Source organism: Nomascus leucogenys, chromosome 11 (genome assembly GCF_006542625.1).
Source record: "Nomascus leucogenys isolate Asia chromosome 11, Asia_NLE_v1, whole genome shotgun sequence".
NCBI classification, from domain to species: domain Eukaryota; kingdom Metazoa; phylum Chordata; class Mammalia; order Primates; family Hylobatidae; genus Nomascus; species Nomascus leucogenys.
The window spans coordinates 94,700,895-94,724,218 of record NC_044391.1 but is presented as its reverse complement, the minus strand read 5'-3'; the positions used below and the strand labels follow the sequence as shown (position 1 = coordinate 94,724,218).

Here is a 23,324-nt window from a genome sequence, read left to right as displayed (position 1 = left end):
GGGTGCAAGCCCCAAGCCTTGGCAGCTTCCACATGGTGTTGAGCCTGTGGGTGCATAGAAGTGAAGAACTGAGGTTTGGGAACCTCCACCTAGATTTCAGAAGATGTATGGAAATGCCTGGATGCCCAGGCAGAAGTTTGCCGCAGCAGTGGGGCGCTCATGGAGAACCTCTGCTAGGGCGGTGTGGAAGGAAAATGTGGGATCAGAGCCGCAACACACAGTCCCTACTGGGGAAACACCTAGTGGATCTGTGAGAAGAGAGCCATCTTCCTCCAGGCCCCAGAATGGTAGGTCCACCAAGAGCTTGCACCATTCACCTGAAAAAGCCAGAGACACTTAATGCCAGTCCATAAAAGCAGCCGGGAGGGAGGCTGGACCCTGCAAAGCCACAGGGGTAGAGCTGCCCAAGACCAGGGAAACCCACCCCTCGCATCAGTGTGACCTGGATGTGAGACCTGGAGTCAAAGGACATTATTTTGGAGCTTTAAGATTTGAGTGCCCTGCTGGATTTTGGACTTTCATGGGGCCTGTAGCCCCTCTGTTTTGGCCAATTTCTCCCATTTGGAATAGCTGTATCTACCCATTACCTGTACCTTCTTTGAATCTAGGAAGTAACTAGCTTGCTTTTGATTTTACAGACTTAGCTGGAAGGGGCTTGCCTTTCCTCAGATAAGACTTTGGACTATGGACTTTTGGGTTAATTATGGAATGAGTTAAGATTTTGGGGGACTGTTGGGAAGGCATGATTGGTTTTGAAATGTGAGGACATGAGATTTGGAGGGGCCAGGGGCAGAATGACATGGTATGGCTCTATGTCCCCACCCAACTCTCATCTTGAATTGTACTCTCATAATTCCCACATGTTGTGGGGGGGACCCAGTGGGAGATAATTTGAATCATGGGGGTGATTTCAACCATACTGTTCTCACGGTAGTGAATAAGTCTCATGAGATCTGATGGTTTTATCAGGGGTTTCTGCTTTTGCATCTTCCTCATTTTCTCTTGCTGCCACGATGTAAGAAGTGCCTTTCATCTCCCGCCATGATTCTGAGGCCTCCCTAGCCATGTGGAACTCTAAGTCCAATTAAACCTCTTTTTCTTCCCAGTCTTGGGTGTGTTTTGTAGCAGCATGAAAACAGACTAATACAGCACAGCACTGGAAGCAGTGCACAGTTAATTGGGCCCAACTTGTTCACCAAGATTGTTCTTCCTGGAGAATGCTCTCCCCATCAGTTTTCTCCTGGAGGGACCACAGCTAGTACCTTTCAAGGCCTGGCTCAAAAGTCAATAAGACTTCCTTCCCTAGTCCTTCAAGTCATAAAAATACTCCCTTCTCTTATCTCTCAAAACACTTATTACATTTTTTGCAACTAAACACACAGTACTTTTTTTCCACAGTAATTTGTAATCTGTTTTCATCTTCATTCCTATATTTGGCAAATAGTACGAGGCATTGGAGAGGACAACATGAACAGGAGAGGAATAGTGCTAATATTCATGAAGACAAAAAAGTAACTATTGGGTAATAGGCTTAGTACCTGGGTGATGATATAACCTGTACAACAAACCCCCATAACACGAGTTTACCTATATAACAAATCTGCACGTGTACCCTTGAATTGAAAATAATTGTTTTAAAAAGACTGAAGTTCAATGGGGGAAGACAGACTTTAAGTAAGTCAATTACACAGAGAGCTATCTAGTAATAAATACTATACCAAGAAGGATAATGCAGGGTATTTTGAGGGGAGATTTAAGAATACGGAGTGGGAATGATGATCTTCCTGAAGAATTAATCTGGAAACTGGGGTCTGAGATTGAGTAGGAGTTGACAATTGAAAACCAGGGTATAGAATGTGCCAGAAGTAACAGGAAACCCAAATGCTGTGGAGATTGGGGCTTTCCAAAGAAATCACTGTGAACTGAGAGAAGGGTAGCCCATCAGACTGGAGAGGAGAAAGGATGTGACAACTCAATTTGTTGGCCATTTTAGGGGTGTGAGATCTTATCCAAAGTATGATGAGAATCATTATAATCATACAAATGACATGATCAGATTACCCTTACACTTTGAGAGTAGAGGTTGTGTCTTTTGAATTGTTGGTTTTTAACAACCATCCCCAGAACAATGCATTACATTGTAAGTCCTCAGAAAATATTTCTTGAATGAATGACCCACTAATTCATTATACTATTTTTCATCAGTTAACACAACCCTCAGATTTTATTTATCCATCTGTGATGCTTGACCTCTGTGAAGGCATTAGCTTAATTAAACTTGCAGCCAGCGGGGATGAAACATAGAAGAGGTGGAAACAAATTACAGTACAATGGAAATTTCTCATCATGTAGGAGTGTGCATAGATATCCATCCAGACTGGCAGCTAATTCCATTATTGCGTGGCAAAAAAGAAAATACAATAAGATTCTAAGATGCCATAATAGCTTTTCTGACAACAAAAAGAGAAAAAGATTAAGGTGACAGCATTGTCTTCTGCATTACAAAACTGAGTATTTCTGCTATAACCATCATTACAACTAATGGCTAAATATTAGATAGCTTCTTCTTTATTTTGTTATTCTGAAGAGAAGGAGGGCTGAAAAAAAATTTAACATTAACTATGTAAGTTTTACTTTCTATTTATTCTGAAACTATTTTCAGGTGTAATCTCCAAATATTAATTGTTAAATCTAGAATCTACTTCGGAAGCCTGACTTCCGAATGAACAGGAAGGTGAAGGGGGCAAGAGGGGCAAAAATCAATGAGACAGAATGTTATTCAAAAGTCATGGGCAACAGTTTTAATGTATATGTAAAATACCACAGGATACATTTTTAAAACCAATTGATGACCCTGTGATCCCACAGAAGAAAATGAATAATCACTCAAGACCTCAGAAGAGACAGCCTGGTAGAGCTGATTACTTCCCTTGACATTAAGTTGATGCTTGTGTCTGGAAGGGGCCACCTTTGGGTCACAAGTCATTGCTTCCAGAAGCAACTTAATTACGCCTGCTAGTATCTTTATAGAGAAGCTAGCATAACCTAAGAAGAGTGCTACATTCTCAACTCATTCTTTAAGCTTATTTTTGTTTGTAGTGAGTTGCTGATGCCTGGGAAGAGTGGAAAATTACCATTCCTGGTTCCCTGCTTAATTAAAGTCCAGTTAAAAAAATCCCCTGTTACCAGAGAATAGCTACGACTTTGGCAGAGGCAGTGCTAAGTTTGAGTATGGCCCTGGGCCAGGGTGTGTCAATCTTGACCCCTTGGAGGATGATCAGCAGAGAGAGGGTAGGTAAACCTTTGTGTCCATTCAGTCCCAGGCTTTTGCTGGAATTGGCAAACACTATAGTGACTATTGTTTAAGGAGTAGCTGTCTACTAGGAACTGGACTAAGACCACCAATGCCTTTCACATAAGGCACCAAACAGCAATAATGGTTTCCTGTCACTCCTGACCTGGCTTAGAGCTCAACCAGTGATCCAAAGGAGAAAGAATATCACACTAGCAATCTTCTTTATATATCTACATCATTTTCTCCCTTCATATAAAAGTTGCATTAGTACAAATAACAATAACAAAATTCAAAATAATGCCCTGTTCATGGGCCATTTGTGTAACACGAATAGGATATCAATATATTAATGAATAGAATAGAATATTAACAAGAATTTAATATACACATGGAATATAGGTTGCCAAATAAAGTCACCATTTAAATTCAAATTTTATAATAGGGAGAATGGGATTATAAAGTTTTACAAAATGGAAAAAGATCTTAAGTAATGACGAAAATCCCAAACAGTTATATTTTAAATCTTATTGTCTTATTGTTCATGCTCTACCTGTTTGAAATAACTTTTAGTAATTCCAACGTTCCCTGAGATATCACATTTTCTTCATGGAAGAAAATAGCTCTAATGTACCTTCAGTAAATTATAACAATATAAATAATCCTACTACACTTGTAAGTCTTGACCAAATCATTTATCAAAGTTAAGTATATAAACTCCATATGAAATCACTAAAAAGCTTCAATTACTATTTGTCTCTAATTAATATTCAATTTTTGAATAGAATCCTTCCTCCCTTTGGAATTTTGTACCTTATTTAAAATTATTTGTCAATTCAAATAACTACTGATTATACATTTTTTAAAAAGCAAAAATGAAGATCCCAGGTATTCATTACATAAAGAGGTTACATGTTTAGTTACTAACATCCAAGGCTAGAACACAAGTCGATTTTCATTCATTCATTCATTCAATAAACGCTTATTGATCTCCAGTTATGTACCAGGTACTGTTCTAGGTGATGAAGAGAAATACACTCAGCTCCAAACAAACCAGACAAAAATCCCCTACTATGGTGGAGGTTATATAGACTACTAGTACAGTATTCCTTCAAAACAAAAACCGCTTTCCTTCTTAGATGTTGTTATTAAAGACCATGGCGTAAAATAGCAGGGACTTTTGGCATCAATCTTATAGTAACATATGTATTGGAACACTTGGCACAGTTAACCAGGTAATGAAACTGGTGACTTTTTCTACCCATAAGAAAAAGAATAGATAACACTGTCACTTGTGTGTAAAGTGTTGGACAGTAAGTAATACAGATTTAAATTAGAAATGACAGACGCACTGACTTGAAACATAACGGTTGCTGAAGTGAACTTTTATTCCTTTTAGCTCTATAGTTAACTATTAAATTGCTCAAGTTTTATTTTCAAGGTGTGAATATTGTGACAACCATTCACAATATTCACAACGTTCTATGCTGTAATCACTTTTTCTGGTCAGTTCTGTCATAGAAGTGGTGGTTGTCATATGGAAACAAACTTATACTGATGATAATCTCAACTTGGATTTTATCAAATCAATATTACTTGATTACATGTTTGAACTTGTTGATCTTCCAAGCATAGAAAGTATTCCATATGACAATATGAGAGTACTCATTGTGACTATTTTTTAAAAAGCAATGACAATTTCCAGTTCATTTTCAAACATTACAAGTAACCTCTTTTCTTCTCCTTTAGAGCCACCATTCATTGGGTGTGTCAGGGAAGAAAAAAGAATCATTATGGTTACAAAAAACTGATGACAAACATTGTTATAAAAAATAGTATATCAACTGGATGTTTCCCAGTAGGCATTTGTTGAGAACCATATGTATACAATAAGACCCTCATATCATTGCCTGACTATTTACTCTTTATAGAAAGTGCCTGTGTTATTTCAATACAGGCAAAATATAAGAAAATAATATTCTAAGAAAATATTTGCCCAATATTCAATCTCTTCCCCAACTTCTGCTTTTCCTCCACACGCACTGCCACCATCAAATAAATAAATAAATAAAAGTAAGCAAGCAAACACATTAGTCTATTTATTTTCTAAATTATGCAAAACATAAACAGAATTATAGGTAGAGGAAAGTTGATGACTATGCAGTTCTATTAATGAAGCACCGCCTACAGCACCTCCAAAGAGATAGCATGGGCCTCAGCAGGTAGCTCTAATTGTAGGCATATGTAGCATTAGAAAAGTAGGCTACAGAAAAAGAAAAAGTTACTGTGTGGCCTGTCACAAGTGAACTAATACTATGTACATAAAGTGTGGCTGGATATGCAGTGAAAATACTAAACTGAAATTTCTATACAAACCAGGAGAAAGTGAAAAAAGTACATATTCTTCTGTTTCATAAGTCAAATCAAAGTTTGTCCACTTAAAGCTAAGTCCTAAGATGTCAACTGCATTAGTTAGGTCTAGTCTCAGGCTGGAACTTAATTTCCTGTGATATATCACTGTGGTTTTTGAATTTACATCTGTAGTAGTAACTTAACTTGCATTTGTTCCAAAATGAATTTCATGCTCAACTTGTTTTTCTTAATTAAACTTCCTTTAGCAGTCCCTCATATGTGTATTGTTAAAACTCATTAGTCCCATCCACAATTGCCTGTCATTTTTTTGACTACACGTTCATATATTGAAGTGCTGTGTTGCTACATATAGGAAGAAAATTAAATAATAAATATGGTGACTTGAACGTTTTATGAGTGTCAGGATGAGAGAGTGCCTGCAAGGCCCATAAGGTTTCACACAAAAGAGGCATTACTGCTAAAGCTAACATGCTGACACATCTCTGATCTATAAAGTCTGCAGTAATGGCAGCAGTAAAGCGTTTTGCCATTGACTAGAATTTCTCTTACATGCAACGGAAATAGGCAAAGAAGAGATTATACTGACTGTTATAAAAAGAATTCATATAAAAATCCCCCAAAAGTTTAATGTCTAATAATTTCAAATGCTTGGAATGATTCACTAGTTTTCCCTGACTTCACTTAAGCTTCGAGTTGACAGTCATTCTCTATCACACAGGTTAGCTACCAAATGGCTGTGGGGATTTTTGTTTGTTTGATTTTACTTTGTTTGGGGGATGACTCTTGAAGGCAGAGATTATTCAGATCATTTTATGCCAACATAGTGATATTTGATATTATCAACATTATTTCATTATAGAACAAAAGTGACCAGCAAATGTGTTACTATTAAGGCATCATTTTTCTTAGAAATCATTTTCTTAGAAACAGAATGTTGCTATCCCACAGGATTATACGGTTAGCTACCTCATGATGTTTTAAATTATCTCTTAAAAAGCAATAAAAACCTTAGACTCACCATGAGTGTTCACAAATTTGATATTTTTCAATGCTTGGCAAATTCAATATGTCAAAAACTTGAATTTTAAATTAATTGAAAGTTGGTTTTTGTTCTTTTTTATTTCTCAATAAAGCAAAAGAGATGCAAGATTTGCACTTGGAAGTGTCATGTGTTAAATTTCAACAAGTCATTTAAAAATAATTGCCCTTATCACTTTGCTTCTAATTAAGAGTGTGTTGCTAACTTCTTTTTAATGTAAAACAACATTTAATGTAGTTAATCATCTCAAAATCATAGAAATAATCTATAGCAAATGTGTTAGCTTTTCCTGAATGTTAGGCCAGTTGCAACACATAAAAGGTTTTTGAGGGACAGGTGCAGCTGTTAAGCAAAACTCCAGTGAATGCAACATCAGTTTTTCCATAGTGATAAGCTTAGGGGAATCCAATGTTATTTCTTGTCACTTATATCAGAAACTGTGCTTGCAGATTTCCAGGGCTAATTGACAGCTTCCATCTCTTTACCTCAAACTACCACATTTTGGGTTACTCTGATAGAAAATTCACAACTCATCAAGGCTACCATGTTCTTTTTAATAATTAGGACCAAAAACATGTATTGGGTAAGATAGAGCTAAATGGAATTAATTTTCTAAGTGAATTCCTCAGGTTTTTCAATAGTTCTTAGAACCATCCACTCTATTAGGGAGAGCATTTATCTAACTGGGTACCTTGCTCTTCATTTACTGGCCACAGCTTTTTAAAAATTTTTGGTGTGTAGTTTTTACTTATTTCCATTGTTATTGGCTTTCCAAAGTGGATTTACTACCTACAATGTTTACCAAAGTTTTGTGTATGTACTGCTTGTAGAAACAAAGGATACAGCCCCTCCAAGTAGATTATAACAAAGAGTAGATCACTTTCTCCCTTTTCATTTTAACTGACGAAAGAGAATATAATAGGGGAGTAGAAAGTATTGTTGATTCTGACAGAAATATATTTTCCAGGCACTACAAAGGCACGTTCAGTTAAGTCTTCCATTTTAACACTATGGCACATGCAATGACTACTGATTTAATGGTTTTGGAATATGCAAATCAATTTTAAAAGGACCTTCTTTTTCATGTTTCAAATTATCCATCTATTTTCATATCAACAGCCATATTCTCTATTAGCTTAAAAAGAGAAATTCCAACCCACCTATCACTCACCTTCATTACTTATTTGCTATGACCACTTAATGATATTTGCTGGCTGTCTTTTTAAAATCCGTTTAAACTTTGAAAATATTTTAAATACTATTAGAGAGTGTGGCTAGGATCAGTGGCTAGACTGTGCCAATACACAGAACATCCATTCTTCTTTCAGCCTGCACATGAACCACGTGACTTATAGCAGAGTAAAAAGAGACTAACCTAGCTTCTCAGATATCACCTTAAAACTAACAATTGGGTTTGTAGAAACTATTTATTGTTATTTCTATAATCTCTAAATAAGCTTACACAATGTCTACTGAAATATGAAATATCTACCTTTTCCACTTTAGAATTCCTGGGAGACAAAAGTTTTATATTTTGCTATTTCATCTTTAAAAAACAAATCTCACACGCATGCTTCAAAATTAGATTTCAGAAACACACATTTGTGTGTACACAAATCCAGGAAGAAAGTTTGGTTAGACTAATCTTTTAATAGTCAGAATGTCGCATGTATCTGGAATTCCTGAAAAAAAGTACTAGAGAATGTGTGTGCTTCAGATGACATTGAAGAGTTGCCTTTTGATGAGTTCACACACAACAGACTTCAGTGGTAAAACCACAAAGGTATCTGCATACACTTCATAATCTGTAAACCAGAAATCCTTGAAAAAAGGTAACACTTTTCTTCTATAGAACATACAAAACGTATGTTTTATCTTTTATCTATCTCCATTTTATTCCAAAGCATTTGAATGTCTACAAGTTTAAAATTTAACGAATTGGCTTTAAAAAAAAAGCCAACTAAAATTGTGATGTTGAAGTATCAGGTTCGTTAACCTACTGAACACATTTATATACATCCCTCAAATAAATCAGTTCTTTGTATGCAATTGTTCTGAAGCTACGTGGACTCCAAAATTACTTCAGAATAATATGCTTTTCTGGGTTCCAAAGCAACTTTTAGTTGCCTGAGTCAATTCATATTCACTGATTTGAGTGATTAATTATAGCTGCTGAAATTGATTTCCTTCTGCAAATAAAGATGAGTTTTTCTTGGGAGCTATAAAATTCTTAAAAAAAGAAAAAATCCCTGAATTCAGCTGCAAGAAAATGTCTGGGAACGCGCGCGCACCGCTCAGTCGGAAAGAAAAGCCAGTAAGTGGCGAGGCAGGCAGGGCAGGGATGCATCAGAAATGCAGCCGTCTGCCTGGCGCACTCGCTAGCCTGGGCCCTCGGCAAAAAGCCTGCAACGTCTTCCTGGGCTGCTCCAACTCGAAGAAAGTTACCTCGGACTTGTATTATGGAAAGTCGTGCAAGTGAATTACAAGACAACATGTGTGGCCAGCCACCCACTTCTACTGTCTCTATCCGGTGCAGTGACCCTGTAACCCTTTAGTGGCCGGTTGAGAAAAGCGGGAAGCGGGAAGCGGGAAGGGGTAGGAAGAGAGGGGTGGGGGAGGAGACAGCATGAAAACAGCCAATTCCCCCTGCAAAACATCCCCCTAGAAGCCACGACAGCCGCCGAAACGGCGGCGAAGCACCAGCGATTTTTATTTGGGCTTTTCCACTCTACATGCAGGTTTTCCAAGGCACCGCTGCCTCCTCTCCTTAAAGTATTGCTAGGAGAAAGCACTGGATCTGGGAAGCATCTCCCAACTGAGAGATTTTCAATGCAAAGTTGAGAGCTTGGAGAGCTGCTTGGCTCCCCCACCGACGCCACAAAAATACGGTTTTTAGCTCGATCTAGGTAGCTCCCTAGCGATCCCCCCGGGGATGCGCGAGGTGGTTTTACATTCCCCTTTCTCTCTCCATTTCACAGGCACCGCGTCCGCATCACCTTCCGCGCAGTGGCACAAAACCCTGGCAGCCCCCTCCCAATAAAAGAGCCACAAACTTACCCTCAGCAAGATAAATCCACAGAGGGAGCCCCCTCATCTTTCCCCGGTCCCTTTGCAATGATTCAAGGAGACGGTTTCTACAACACTTCGCCGTCAAATTCAAGCTGAAATGGTCCAAGTATTTACCAGTTTCTAGACGCTTTTTTGAAATCTCGAGCACCCGGTAATTCTTGTTTCAGGATTCAAGACGCTTCCTTTTCTCTTTTTTTGCTTTAAGCATCCGCAACCCCAGTTTTGCATCCCTCCCTCCTTTTTTATTCACCCACGGACACTTCCAAAACGTGTCGATTGATCCTTTTTTCTCTCCAGATGCAACCACGATCCAGAATCCTGGGGACCCAAAGCCACCTCCATGTAAATCCGACCATCAGGCAAGAAATACAAATGATCAAACAACGTTAATTCTTTCGGCTGCAATCAGATAATCCTACTAATCCAATAGATTTATCTCGATTGGAAATTGACCTCAAAAATGAATTCCCGGTGCTGATGTCCAGAAGAACAATTTCATAGCCCTGTTCGGGTGACTGAAAAAAAAACTCTGGTTTCTTTCTTTCTTTCTTTTTAAAAAAAATCTTTTTTGGATTCTGGGTGCACTCCTCGCAAAAAAAAAAAAAAAAAAAAAAAAAAATGCCGCGGACCCTGGTTTTACCCTAATATAGGTTTCTACTCCAAATCGGTGCAGGATGAAAAATGGTACAAAGATACCCCTAGTGGCTCGAGGCGATATTGCAGGGATCTCACTTTTTTTCCCCATCCCCTCTCCTCACCTTTTTTTTTTTCTGCCCCTTTAGATAACTGGCTACTGTAGTAGTTAAAGAAGGCTGAACTGCAATTAACATGAATAGTATATGACTACTGGAATACAGCATCTGATGTTTCTTTGTTTTATGTTTAAATACTAAATCTTCTGTGCTTCTGTCTCCTCTGGATTCTATTTTTTTTGTCTACAAAAATTTCCCCAACAGCAGTTAGTAGCTAAAATGCCAATTTGAGGCAACTCGGTGATTTCAAAGCAATTGTATTTGTTTCTTTAATAACTATCGATCTAGAAGAAGCCTCACTCTTCCTAAGATATGCTACTTTTAGAAAAACATTTAAAATTTTATTTCCTTCAAAGGAATATGATTGTGTGTGTGTGTGTATTCTTAGACAATCTCTTACTCATTTGGGACTTTTAGTGTTCATTCAGCAAAGCAAGTGATAGCTCCTGTAAGCCTGTGGTCACAGAGCAAGACCTAAGAGTCATTACACAGGCCTCAATGTTGCTTACCTAAATGCTCTGAAATTCAGTGACCTCAAGATTACCCCTAGCATTTCCGACAGGCTCCAGAGAAAAAGAGTCAATGCAAGGAATTTCAGGACTTTGTTTTCCCAAGCGCTCTAACCACACTTTCAGGGCTTGAAACACAAATTGGGCCTAGTAAACTAGAGAAGTTGAATTCTCTTTCATGGTGAGGGGTTCTGTAGCTGCACGGACTCCAAGATATTCTCTCTTAACTGACTAAATAATTAAGCCTTTTTAGTGTACAAGGTGTTAAGGAGTCAAAAGACCTTTCTTCTACCACTGGTGTTGCTATTAATTGGCTATGTGACTTTGGGCCATCACTTTTTGGCCCACAGCTAATTTATCTATTAACACTAAGGGGTAAACCCATATAAATCAACAAATATACATACATGTTCCTGGATGGGAGAATCAATATGGTAAATTAATCTATAGAACTAATGTAATTATTAATAAAATCTACTACAATTTTTTGTGGAAGCTGAAAAGTTAATTCTAAAATGTGTTTGCAAGGGCAAAGGGTAAAAAATTATCAATACAATCTGAAGAACAAGGTTCAGGAAGTTCCCATATGAACTATTAAGGCTTAACATAAAATAACAGTAACTGAGGCAATGCAGATTTGGTTCTGGGCTAGAAACTAGTCCAATGGAACAGAATAGAAAGTCCAGAAAAATATTCATGGATTTGTGGAAACTTGATAAACAACTGGTGACATTAGAAAGCACTGAGGGAAGATGACATATTCAAACACTGAATTAGCCATATGAAATAATAATACAAGACTGCAACTTCACATGTATGTATGTTAAGGTGGGTTAAAGACCTAAAGATGCTGAGCAAAATTTTACAACATTTAGAGGGAAATAGCTTTATGATTTTGGGTAGATGAGAACAGAAGGGTTTACTAAACAACATAAAAAAGCCAAAGTCCATAAAGAAATAATATTAAATTTGATATATTAAAATAAAACAATTATATACTTCAAAATGTACACACATAAAACATATTTGCAAAGCATATAATCAAAGAAGGATTACTATCCAAAGTACATAAAGGGTCTTATAAAAGATAGAAAATATAATAGGAAAGAATGGGTTAAGGAAGTGAATAGTTGATAGGCAGAAAAAGATTCTCAATGTCCAATAAGCATCTGAAAAAGGTCCTCAATCCCCCTAGTTATTAAAGAAATGCAATTCAAAATAATGAGATTTTTGTTTCCCAGTCATGAAATTGGCAGAAATTTACAAGTCCAGCAAAACTTAATATTGATGAAAATGTGAAGAAATTATGGAGAGTATATAATAGTACAAGTTCAGAGAGCAGTTTAGCAATAGTTGAACATTTTTATGTCCTACAATCCAGTTTTTCCACTCCTAGAACTACTCATTCCAGAACTATTTGAAAGAGAAAAAAACAGTAGGAGACAGAAATAATCTAAACACCTTTAGATAAATAGCTAGACAAAATATTTATAGAACATTCATATACTGCAATAGTAGAAATGGTAACAAGAAAAATGAATGTTACCTTAGCTCCTTGAGTTGATATAAATGAATCCCAAAAAATATAATGTGGAGCAACAACAACAAAGGATGTTGTGGAAAGATGCTTATAGGATGATGATATTTGTACATAAAATTCAAAAACATGCAAATTACATCTATTATATTTGATCACATACCTATATAGAGCAAAATATATCAACATGTATGATAATGACAAGCATGATATTCAGGGTAGAGGTTACTGTGGGGAGGGTGCCAAGTAAATGACATTGGAAAAGCATCACCAGAAGTTTCAACTGTATCTATTGTGCTCTATTTCTCAGCCTGAATCTTGAGTACACGGGTGTTTACAATATTACTACATAAATTGTTTATATGCTTTAAATATTTTATTAAAATTGAAGATTTAGACATTTCTGTGAATCTTTAACATATTATAAAATTTTCTAATTAAAAAGTCTGAAAAAATGAAATATCAATATTTCATAATGTGCTTTTTATGTGGAGATTTTTTTAAAAAACTGTACTACTGAATATTTCTAAGAAGTGTAAATGGAATGGTGCTTATTTAATTCTATAACTGATATTAGAAATTCTAGCTAGGAAGCAAAAATTACCACCTAAATGGGAAAATATGGTTGAAATTGAAAAAAATATATATGTAATCCTCAACTAGCTCTTTCTTGTATTTTCCTTTGATCTCACAAATAGTAACAGGGCCTCTGAAATTGTGAAACAGTCAATCAACTGATTATGTTCAGTCTGACCAGTTAACTATAAACTACCAAAGCCAGAGTAGCCATAAGCCAAAATTACAACATGAAAGAAAACTCACCCAGAGTATTTAAAATATGTAGGTGAATTCAAATAAGAAGACTTTGTTGATATGAAATATGAGGACTGGAAATCTCATTTCACAATCACTAGGCATTAGATTTCATAATCCATGCAAAAGAGATACCAAATATGAGAAAAGGCATTTTTTATAACTCAATTGAGCAGTTAATACTATTCATTGCACCCTGGACTCAGGAAAAATGCTTGAGTTAATTGTCAAACAATCAATTTTCAACTATTCTGAATAGATTTCCTGGAAATAACCAAAACAGATTTGTGATGAGGAAATAGTGATATGCCAATTTAATTTCCTTTGATAATAGAAAGATAAGGGAGAAGAAGCAGATGTACCATTATATTTCTGAAATTTGGAGAGGTTGACATTCTTTCAGCAACCACTTATTGAATACCTCCTGTATACTGGGCACAATCCAAAGTATATCATAGGAGAGTTGACTTTAAAACAGCCAACGACCACAAATCCTTAGTTTCCTATTGATGATTTATTTGTTGAGTGCAAATGGCTATTACTATTATCAATTAATACTTCAGCATCCATACTGAACAAGTATTAGATATTAATATAGAACTGAAGGTTCATTTTTCAGTATGGTTAAGTGTAAAATGGGTTGACAGAGTAAGGTAGTCAATGAAGAAAGAGGAGTAAAAGGAGGAGAAGTGAAAGGAGAAGGAGGGATAGAGGAAAGGTGTTTGAGGATAAAAATGTGAATCAAATTCACTTACCTCCCTGGTGATTTACTGACAGAGAGGATAGAAACATACTTAATATTTGCATCCCTCATGATACAAATTATTAGTAAATGACTGACTTAATAGATCAAACAATAAAACTAGTTGCCATATGAAGAGAATAAACTCGCTAACGAAGAGAATCTCTTCATTAGATGGGCTTGTTAATTTCTTCAGAAAATGAAATCAATAAGGAGGGAAGTAAAAATTAGTATGAATAATAATAATGGAAATAAAAGACCAAGATTGGCAAACCTGAGCACTATAGGGCATTCCAATTTAACCGTGTTATTAAAATTTCAGCTCTGATAAAAAACATCTTAGAATTACATATCTTATTTTGGTGTCTATACCAAATAGAAAATGATGGATTGATTAATACCAAATAGATCATGTGAGGAAGTAGCATGGTTTTCATAACAAATAGATGAGCAAGTATTTCATTGTTGCTTTTAATACAAAAGAGTTATTTTGGGAGAAGGTGGAGTTTTTTTTTTTTTTTTGATGACCAGGTCAAATCAATTCAGTTCTGGCTTGTGATAAACATTTTAGGATGTTGTGAAAGATTGCAGCTCAGTGTCTGAAAAAGAAGAAATAAACTAAATATTTCATCTACCCCATAAACATATATACCTACTATATACCCATAATTTTTAAAAAATAATTTTAAAAATTCTGAAGCTGGAAATAAAATAAAACAGAATTGTAAAGCAAGTAGGGAGAAAAAAAAAATCTCTACTGTCTTCATAACTCCCCTGATGTAACCTCATATTAAGTGCTCAAGACTTGAATCTAAATGAAAGGCAATTGGGAATTACGAAAGAAACAAAAATAAAAAGTGTTGCAACATTGTAAGTTCTAACTACTGCAAAGGTGATTGTTTACAAAGAGGTTCTTTCTACGGGGAAGAATCTACTCCCACAATCCTGCTTAATTAGAAAAGACTACTTAAAATGCTTGACTGGTACTGACTATATTTCAGATACGTATTGGGAGAACACACCTGCCTGGATGCTAAATATACCAGATGTATCTTTATATTTCATGGACTAGAGATTGGTAATGGAAACTAAGGAAGTGATGATCAAGACTAGACATTTTGTTTGTTTATTTATTTATCTGGTCTTACTGTCTTGCCCAGGCTGGAGTGCAGAGGCACGATCATGGCTCACTGCGGCCTCAAACTCCCCAGGCTCAGGTGATCCTCCCATGTCAGCCTCCTGAGTAGCTGGGAATACAGGCACCATGCCATCACATCAGGCTAATTTTTGTATTTTTTTCTAGAGACAAGGTTTCACTGTGTTGCCTAGGCTAGCCTTGAACTCCTGAGCTCAAGCAATCTGCCCACCTTGGCTGTGCTGGGATTACAGGCATAGCCACTGTGACTACCCAAGACTAGATATTTTAGCATGAGACTGCCACTTTTGAAATGGGGCTTTTTCATCAATGGTGGTTAGAGATGCTAAAAGGAAATCAACATGGCACATGGATACATATGTAACAAACCTGCACATTGTGCACATGTACCCTAAAACCTAAATTATAATAAAAAAAGAAAATAGAAAATAAAAAAATAAAAAAATAAAAATAAAATGAACCCTATGGGACGTTGTTGCAGCAAAGTAAAAAAAAAAAAAAAAAGATATTTACAGAGGGACTCTTCAAAGGGTTTAAATCAGAAATAAATCCAGATTTTCAAAACAAACTTGAATAATTCTGACTTGTTAAAAACTTTCAAATAATGGTGCCATTATGCTAATAATTAAGATTCTGCTTTCTTTTAGAAAGAGGTCTTTTTTACATCTATAATTTATACATTTATTTAATTGGTAAAATTGAAAAATATAGCAATTTCCAATTTCACAGGTTTTAGCTAATAACAGCATAATGCATTATTTTGCAGAATATTTTCTTCATTTTTGAATATGCATTTGTGAGGCAGTATTTACGGTGACCCTCTAATAACCTCAGAGCAGGTTCTCTTGATATTTTGGTGGCTTTTAATTCCATAGTACTATGATTGATTTTGACATTGCAATGTAGTTTAGAATGAGTTAAATTGTATAAAATTATCTTAGATATTTCTTAAGTACTGAAAAAACACAATCAGGAAACCACCTTATTAAATATCACCTATTAATGCTTACTGTAAAATATTAGTTTATTTGAGTCTATGTTTCCAATATTAGCAGAATATACTATAAAATTTGACCTAATAGGATGGAAAACCACATGAAAATTAATGTTCTATAGTTCAAGATGGAAAGAGAAAATTTTAGTTATATCCCAGTGGCACTGACATCTCATTGACTTCACAGACAAGAGTTGGGTACTCTTTTTTTGGATAGGATTTTCTGCGAATTACATAATTAAAAGTAAACACTAGCCTGAATTTTCATTATTGTTCAATTAGCAACTTAATGAGCATCTTCTACCTGTCCCAAAATATTTAGTTCCATGATTTCCAAAATATTAAATAAAGGAACCCTTAAAATGACATCTTCTTCTTCTTTTTTTTTTTTTTTTTTTTTTTTGAGACGGAGTCTTGCTCTGTCACCCAGGCTGGAGTGTAGTGGCGCGATCTTGGCTCACTGCAAACTCTACCTCCCAGGTTCACGCCATTCTCCTGCCTCAGCCTCCCAAGTAGCTGGGACTACAGGCGCCCGCCACCACGCCCAGCTAATTTTTTGTATTTTTAGCAGAGGCAGGGTTTCACAGTGTTAGCCAGGATGGTCTTGATCTCCTGACCTCGTGATCCACCTGCCTCGGCCTCCCAAAGTGCTGAGATTACAGGCGCGAGCGACCGCACCCGGCCTAAAATGACATCTTCTAAAGGAATGGTTATTTCTGTCTTGTCTCTCTGTCTCTATCTGTCTATCTATCTATCTATCTATCCATCTATCACCTATCTATCTACACATTAATCTGTCTCTTTAGTTAATCTTTGATTACTTAGAAGAAACTGAGAAAATATGTCACAAGTTTTTCAAAAATGATATATTTTTCTAAGATGATTTGTGTTTGGTTTTAGAGTTCGCTTTTGCTTGTATGTGAATAAAATTATTTCTGATGACCTAGAAATAAGCAGAATGATTTAATTAAACAGAATGACAAAACTATGTTACATTCAATGCATAAGAAATTGTTCAACCTTCCAACCATCACAAAATTCATGACTGTCAGCCTTTTCTTGTGTCCTCTTCTATAAAAGTTTCCCAAACCTTGCCTAGTGATAAACAAGCTAACAAATGGTAGATTTGTTACAAAAAAACAATTAAATTTTGACTCTTTATTTATAAATTGTACTAGGAGGAAGGGAGAGAAGGAAAGTAGGACATGGTAATATTTCAGACATAGTTGTTTACATAGATTAAGCAGAAAAGATGATGTCAAAACAGTTCAAAGCATGATTTGTTACGTCACAAAATAGATAGACTATGAGGATAGATGGTTTATGTGTTAACAGAAAGTATACTCATTATATGATGGAATGAGAATATAATTCTTGGCTTATGTGTAATACATTAAACCAACTCACAATTCACATCCTCATCATTCATAAGTCTGGTGAAGCTATAAGATATATCTTATAGCTGAAATTCATCATACAAGGGCTCAAACTAATCATTAAAACAACTAGAGTATATTTGAACAGTGGCCCAAAGAACTGCAGTTTTAAAATTCCTTCATAGGCTCACTGACTCCTTTCGCTAAACAGAAAAAGCCCAAGAAGATAAGTGACTTAACTAAGACCACATTGAGGTCAGCAGCATCGCCCAGATGAGAAGCCATTGTGCCAAGCCACACCTGACTTGATGTTTCCTATGATTGTTTTTTGGTATTACAGTTTCATTGATCTTAAAATATTGGACCACGACCAAAATTTAAAAATTGAAATTAACACATCAAGAAAGAATATCATTACATATAGTTAATGTGGTAATTGGAATAATACCCTCCACCACCACCCCCCCATAGATGTCTTAATTCCTGGAATCTGTGCATATGCCACTTTATATGGCAAAAGAGACTTTGCAAATGTGATTAAATTGAGGATCTTGAGATGGAGAGATTATTCTGGGTTATCTAGATGGGTACCAAGTAATCACAAAGGTTTTTATTAGAGGAAGGCAGAGGGGTCAGGGGTCAGAATCAGAGTAAGAGATGTGATAACAGAAACAGAGATGAGAGAGAAAGAGAGAGTCCGAAAGATTTGAAGATGCTACACTCTTAGCTTAGAAGACGAAAGAAGGAGCTACAAGCCAGGGAAAACAGGTGGTCTCTAGGCAAGAAAATGGAATTTTTTCTAGAACTTCCAAAAATAACACAGCCTTTGCCAATCATTTTAGATTTCTGACATCCTAAACTGTAGATAATAAATCTGTGTTGTTTTTAGCCACTAAATTTGTGGGAATTTCTTATAGCTACAATAGAAAACTAACGCACTTAATTAAAAATATTAAATTAAAAATATTAAAAAAATATTATGGAAATAATCAATGCTGCCTATAGAAACATAATGTGAACCACATAGGAAATTTTAAATTTCCTAGCATCCACATTAAAAAATGAAGAATCAAGTTACATTAAATTTAATGCTGTATTATATTTAGCCCAATATGTCAAAATATTATCACTTCAACATATAATCAATATGAAAGACTATTATTGAGAAATTTGTTTTCATATAAATATATTCAAAATCCAATGTGTATATTATATTTAGAGCACATCTCAACTTGGAATAATTCCTTTTCAATAGCTCAACAGCCACATATGGCTAGTGACTACCATAAAGGATAGTGCAGCTTTAGATTATAAGAAACAAGTTAAAAAGAAAATTGTATATATTATTCCATATCATTCTAAAGCTCTGTCACAATCTAGATAAAGAATCACAAAGGCTTCTACAAATTATCAGGATGGTTTTACAGGCACGTTTCTGAAAATTCTGTATTTGAGAATTATATTTAAAAAGAAAGATCTGAAAAGAAACCAAACTTAAAAACAACGTGAAAGAAGAGTATGATTACCTAAAGATACTGAGTTGACTGACATTTGTAAAAATGCCAGCAATAATAGAAAGAAATTTATCTGGTATTTTTAGAAGAAAATGATAGCCAAGGATGGGATCAGAATAACATTGCTTGGGGCCAAATACATAATAATATGAACAAATGACCAAGAGAAAAGCAAAACTATTAAATCTCAGCTCCAATTGCTTCATAGGGAAGAATGGTGTTTGAACTGGGAAAGAATATGATGGTGAGGAAATCAGAAAGCCTGAAGGTAACTCAAATTTGTTTTAAGATTTCAGGTCCAAATCTGTTACCTAATTTAGAACACCAAAAGTATGTGAAGAAGTGTTCTTGGAACTAGTATCTATTATTTTTAAGTCACCATGAAAAAGTGCCATGAAAATTAACTGTCCTGGTTTTCAAACAAGATTCCATAAACTGAAGTTTACCAATGTTGACATTAACTGAAATTCTAAAACTGATGCTCATGTGTGTTTGCTAAGTGTAAAGTCACCATAATTTTTTTTTTTTTTTTAATTACTGGAGCTGCGTGCAGTGGCTCACACCTGAAATCCTAGGGCCTTGGGAGGCCAAGGCCTTTGAAGCCAGGAATTTGAGACCAGCTTTGGCAACATAGTGAGACCCTGTCTCTACACAAATTTTTTAAAAAATAGCCCGGCATGGTGGCATGAGACTGTGGTTCTAGCAACTTGAGAGACTAAGGCGTGAGGATCACTCAAGCCCAGGAGTTGGAGGCTGTAGTAAGCCATGATTGTGCCACTGCACTCTGGCCTAGGTGACAGAGTAAGATCCTAATAATTATTGGAGTGGCAGATCAAATGTGTCATTTGCATTGTTTATCTTAACTTCATCCAAGGGCTTTTACAAAAGTCATCCATACAAAAGTCACAAAACTGTGACATATGGGCTAAATGATGGTGTAGTTGAATTAAAAATTTAAAAGTTGAACAATCATTCTACTGTAGTATTCAATATATGTTCTCTCATGTTATCTTCTCTATTCCTTTTTTGAGGCATAAAATTCCTAAAGGAATTTGTTTTGTAATTGGGCTTGTCCATTAAGTATGTTAGTTTCATGGTAAATAGGAATGAGACACTTTAGTAAGGAGCTTGCCTTAGATTACAGACTTTAAATAAATTATTTAAAACCATCAACTGTTTTGGAATTAGTATTTTCAATGATGCCTTAAAAATTATTTACTAATAATGAATTTAAATTATTTAAATATTAAATTTTAAATTGAATTTTAATTCAATTTAGTCAAAGTTTAACATCTATTTTCTCTGTGTCCTCAATTGAAATAGAGAAGTCAAGATCTTATATTTGGGTTACTCCCTGCTACACAAATATTTCTATCAAATTAATCAACTACATTTTTAGTTATCAAAAGGTATTTCTATTGACAGCATTTAATTGACTTAAAGAGAACTTTACCTTATAAAAAGAGCACATTTAATAAAAATTTCAAAATTAATCTAAATTTAAAACAAATCGGTAATTAAACTGCAATGTAGCATCAATCCTAATTATGACTGCATACATTTTAAATGAACTTTCATGATAAAATGATAAAATGGCAATGTATTTTCTTTCTTTTTTTTTTTTTTTTTTTTTTTTTTTTTGAGGTGGAGTCTCGCTTTGTCTCCCAGGCTGAAGTGCAGTGGCGCAATCTCGGCTCACTGCAAGCTCCCCCTCCCGGGTTCACGCCATTCTCCTGCCTCAGCCTCCAGAGTAGCTGGGACTACAGGCACTACAGGCGCCCACTACCATACCCAGCTAATTTTTTGTATTTTTAGTAGAGACGGGGTTTCACCGTGTTAGCCAGGATGGTCTTGATCTCCTGACCTCATGATCCGCCCACCTCAGCCTCCCTAAGTGCTGGGATTACAGGAGTGAGCTACCGCGCCCAGCCTTTTTATCTTTTTTGACTCTTAATCCTGACACAATCAAAAATTTTTTCTCTATCCTTCCTCTTCCCATATTCACTAAGAACTAGACCAGGAAGCAAATATAACAGACAAAAACAATAATAATAATAACATAAAAATAATAAGATCAGGAAAGCCTGCCTTCTTCCTATGATCATTATCCATTTTCCTCTCCCCTACTCCATTTCCCTTGTTTCAACATACATATAATATACATAATTATATTATAAATGATTATATATTAAATACACAGAATTAAATGTATATACTTTATATATAATATACCTATGAAGATACATGTATCCCCATTTAGTCATTACAAAGACTAACATTTTTAACTATGTATTTGCTCTCTCAGCTGACTTGAAGGCATGCAAACCTAATAATCATAATAGCAAAAATAATATCAACTCTCATTTGTTGAATGTATCCTCTGTACCAATATTGTACTCAGTTCTTAGGCTTATAGGTTTTTTTCAAGTTTGAAGGGTACACATAATTTTTCCTACTTTTACAAGTCAGAAAACTGAAACCTAGTAACACTAAGTGACTTGCTGCTACTAACGGATTAAACTGAGATTACATCTAAGTTTAAATCCAAGCCTCCTGTACTTCCTGTTCATTGTGAAGGGTGGTAACTCAGAGTTGAAGAGAATGGGTACTGAGGAAATAGTTTCAGGGTTCAGGAGCTAAAATAAATGGAATGGACAGTTGAGGGGTTCTTCTAAAAAAGAGAGCATCACCTTGTAGTGATGGGATGCTCCAAGTACTTCTTGAGAGGCAGAAATAACACCGGAACTTGGGGTAGCTTTAGTTCTCCTGCCTCACACAGGGCAGGAGAAGTTACTACTCAGAGGATGAAGGTGTCTCCTTGTAGTGAGATACAGTGATTCCTCCCTGGGTGAAGCTGAACTATGTATTAAGGCAAGGGAAGACAAGAGGAGGGCTCTGGTGAGACTGCAAATTGGGAACTGTAAGCAAAATCCTCCGGAAAGGACTGATCAGATGAGAGAAAATACCCAGGATGCCCCATTCAAAACTCTGCATTCACAGCAACATATTTGGTTTCCCTCTTTATCTGGGAAAGGGCACTGGCTCGAAATCATAACTACGACAACCAGAGAAAGGTATAACTAGAAGCACCAGGACAGAATGACCAGTAAATATGAAAGCAGAAGGGTCAACTAAGGTCAGGGAAATAGATCGCAGAGGATTTGGTAACAACAAGATTCTTCATCCAGAAATTGCAAGCAATATTGGAAATTCTTGGCATGGACTCAGATTGGTTCATGGCTGCATGGCTATGCCAGCCTCACTGACCTCTGCCCTCCTCATCTAAATTTCATCCAATCTATTTTTCACACTGACACCAAAATAATATTTTTTTATGCTACAAATCTGAACAAATCATTTATCTGTTTAATTTTTACCAGAATTAGTGGTTCTCACTATGGTTGCACATTAGAATCCCTTGGATCCCTTGGGAGGGGAGTAAAAATATCAATGGTCCCTTCCTTCAAGACCAATTAAATCATTATCTCTGGAGCTGGGGCTAGGTCACACTTTCAAATTATCACTACATGCAGCCTGGGTTAAGAACAGGGATCCAGAGACGTATTTTAGACTGTAGAATGATAACAAAGTCCTCCTTAAATTGGATCCTGATAGCATGTGGAGATGTGCACAGGATTTGCACTCAGAAAAACCTGGGTGATATTTAACTATATTATTCCCTCTGAGTAATAACTCCTTAGAGGGAAAAATTATTCTTTTTCCTCATCTGCAATGTGGAAGTGGCTGTAATATTTGTAGAAAGAGTTATCTATTTCCTTCAACCTTAATTTTTTACCCTGTTCACACTGCGTAAAGCTTTCTTTTAACCTAACACATACCTAAGTTTTGCTTTTGAGAATGGGCAGTATTATTAATAGGAGAAAGGGCTGCTGGATTTGAAATGCTCCATTAAAAGATCACCACCAACAACAACAAAAAGCAAACATCTAAACCTACTTCTCCTGAGCTTTGTTATGAAACTACTATGAAAAGAAGATTCATAATATCCCAGCCTAATGCATGCTCTTAAGCACAGTGAATAACTCAAGGAAGCATCCTGGGATATAAGGTTACCATCACTTTCCAATGAAGTTTAAAATGATCATTAATACTTATTTTTCTTTTAATAAAACTCATTCTGATAAATCTAGAAAGCTA

The 23,324-nt window shown here is 35.8% G+C and overlaps 1 protein-coding gene across 8 annotated transcripts in view; it reads right to left on the bottom strand.

Moving 5' to 3' along the window:
* NLGN1 (neuroligin 1) overlaps positions 1-23,324 on the bottom strand; it is a 906,211-nt gene that overhangs the window by 710,651 nt on the left and 172,236 nt on the right. For 5 of the 8 annotated variants that reach the window (XM_030822831.1, XM_030822832.1, XM_003256476.3 and 2 more), the window contains exon 1: positions 9,762-10,352. The exons of the other annotated variants lie outside the window; for them this stretch is intronic. The gene's annotated coding sequence lies outside the window, so the exon portion shown is untranslated. Of the gene's footprint in view, positions 1-9,761; positions 10,353-23,324 lie in introns of those variants that run through there. 8 annotated transcript variants of the gene reach the window in all.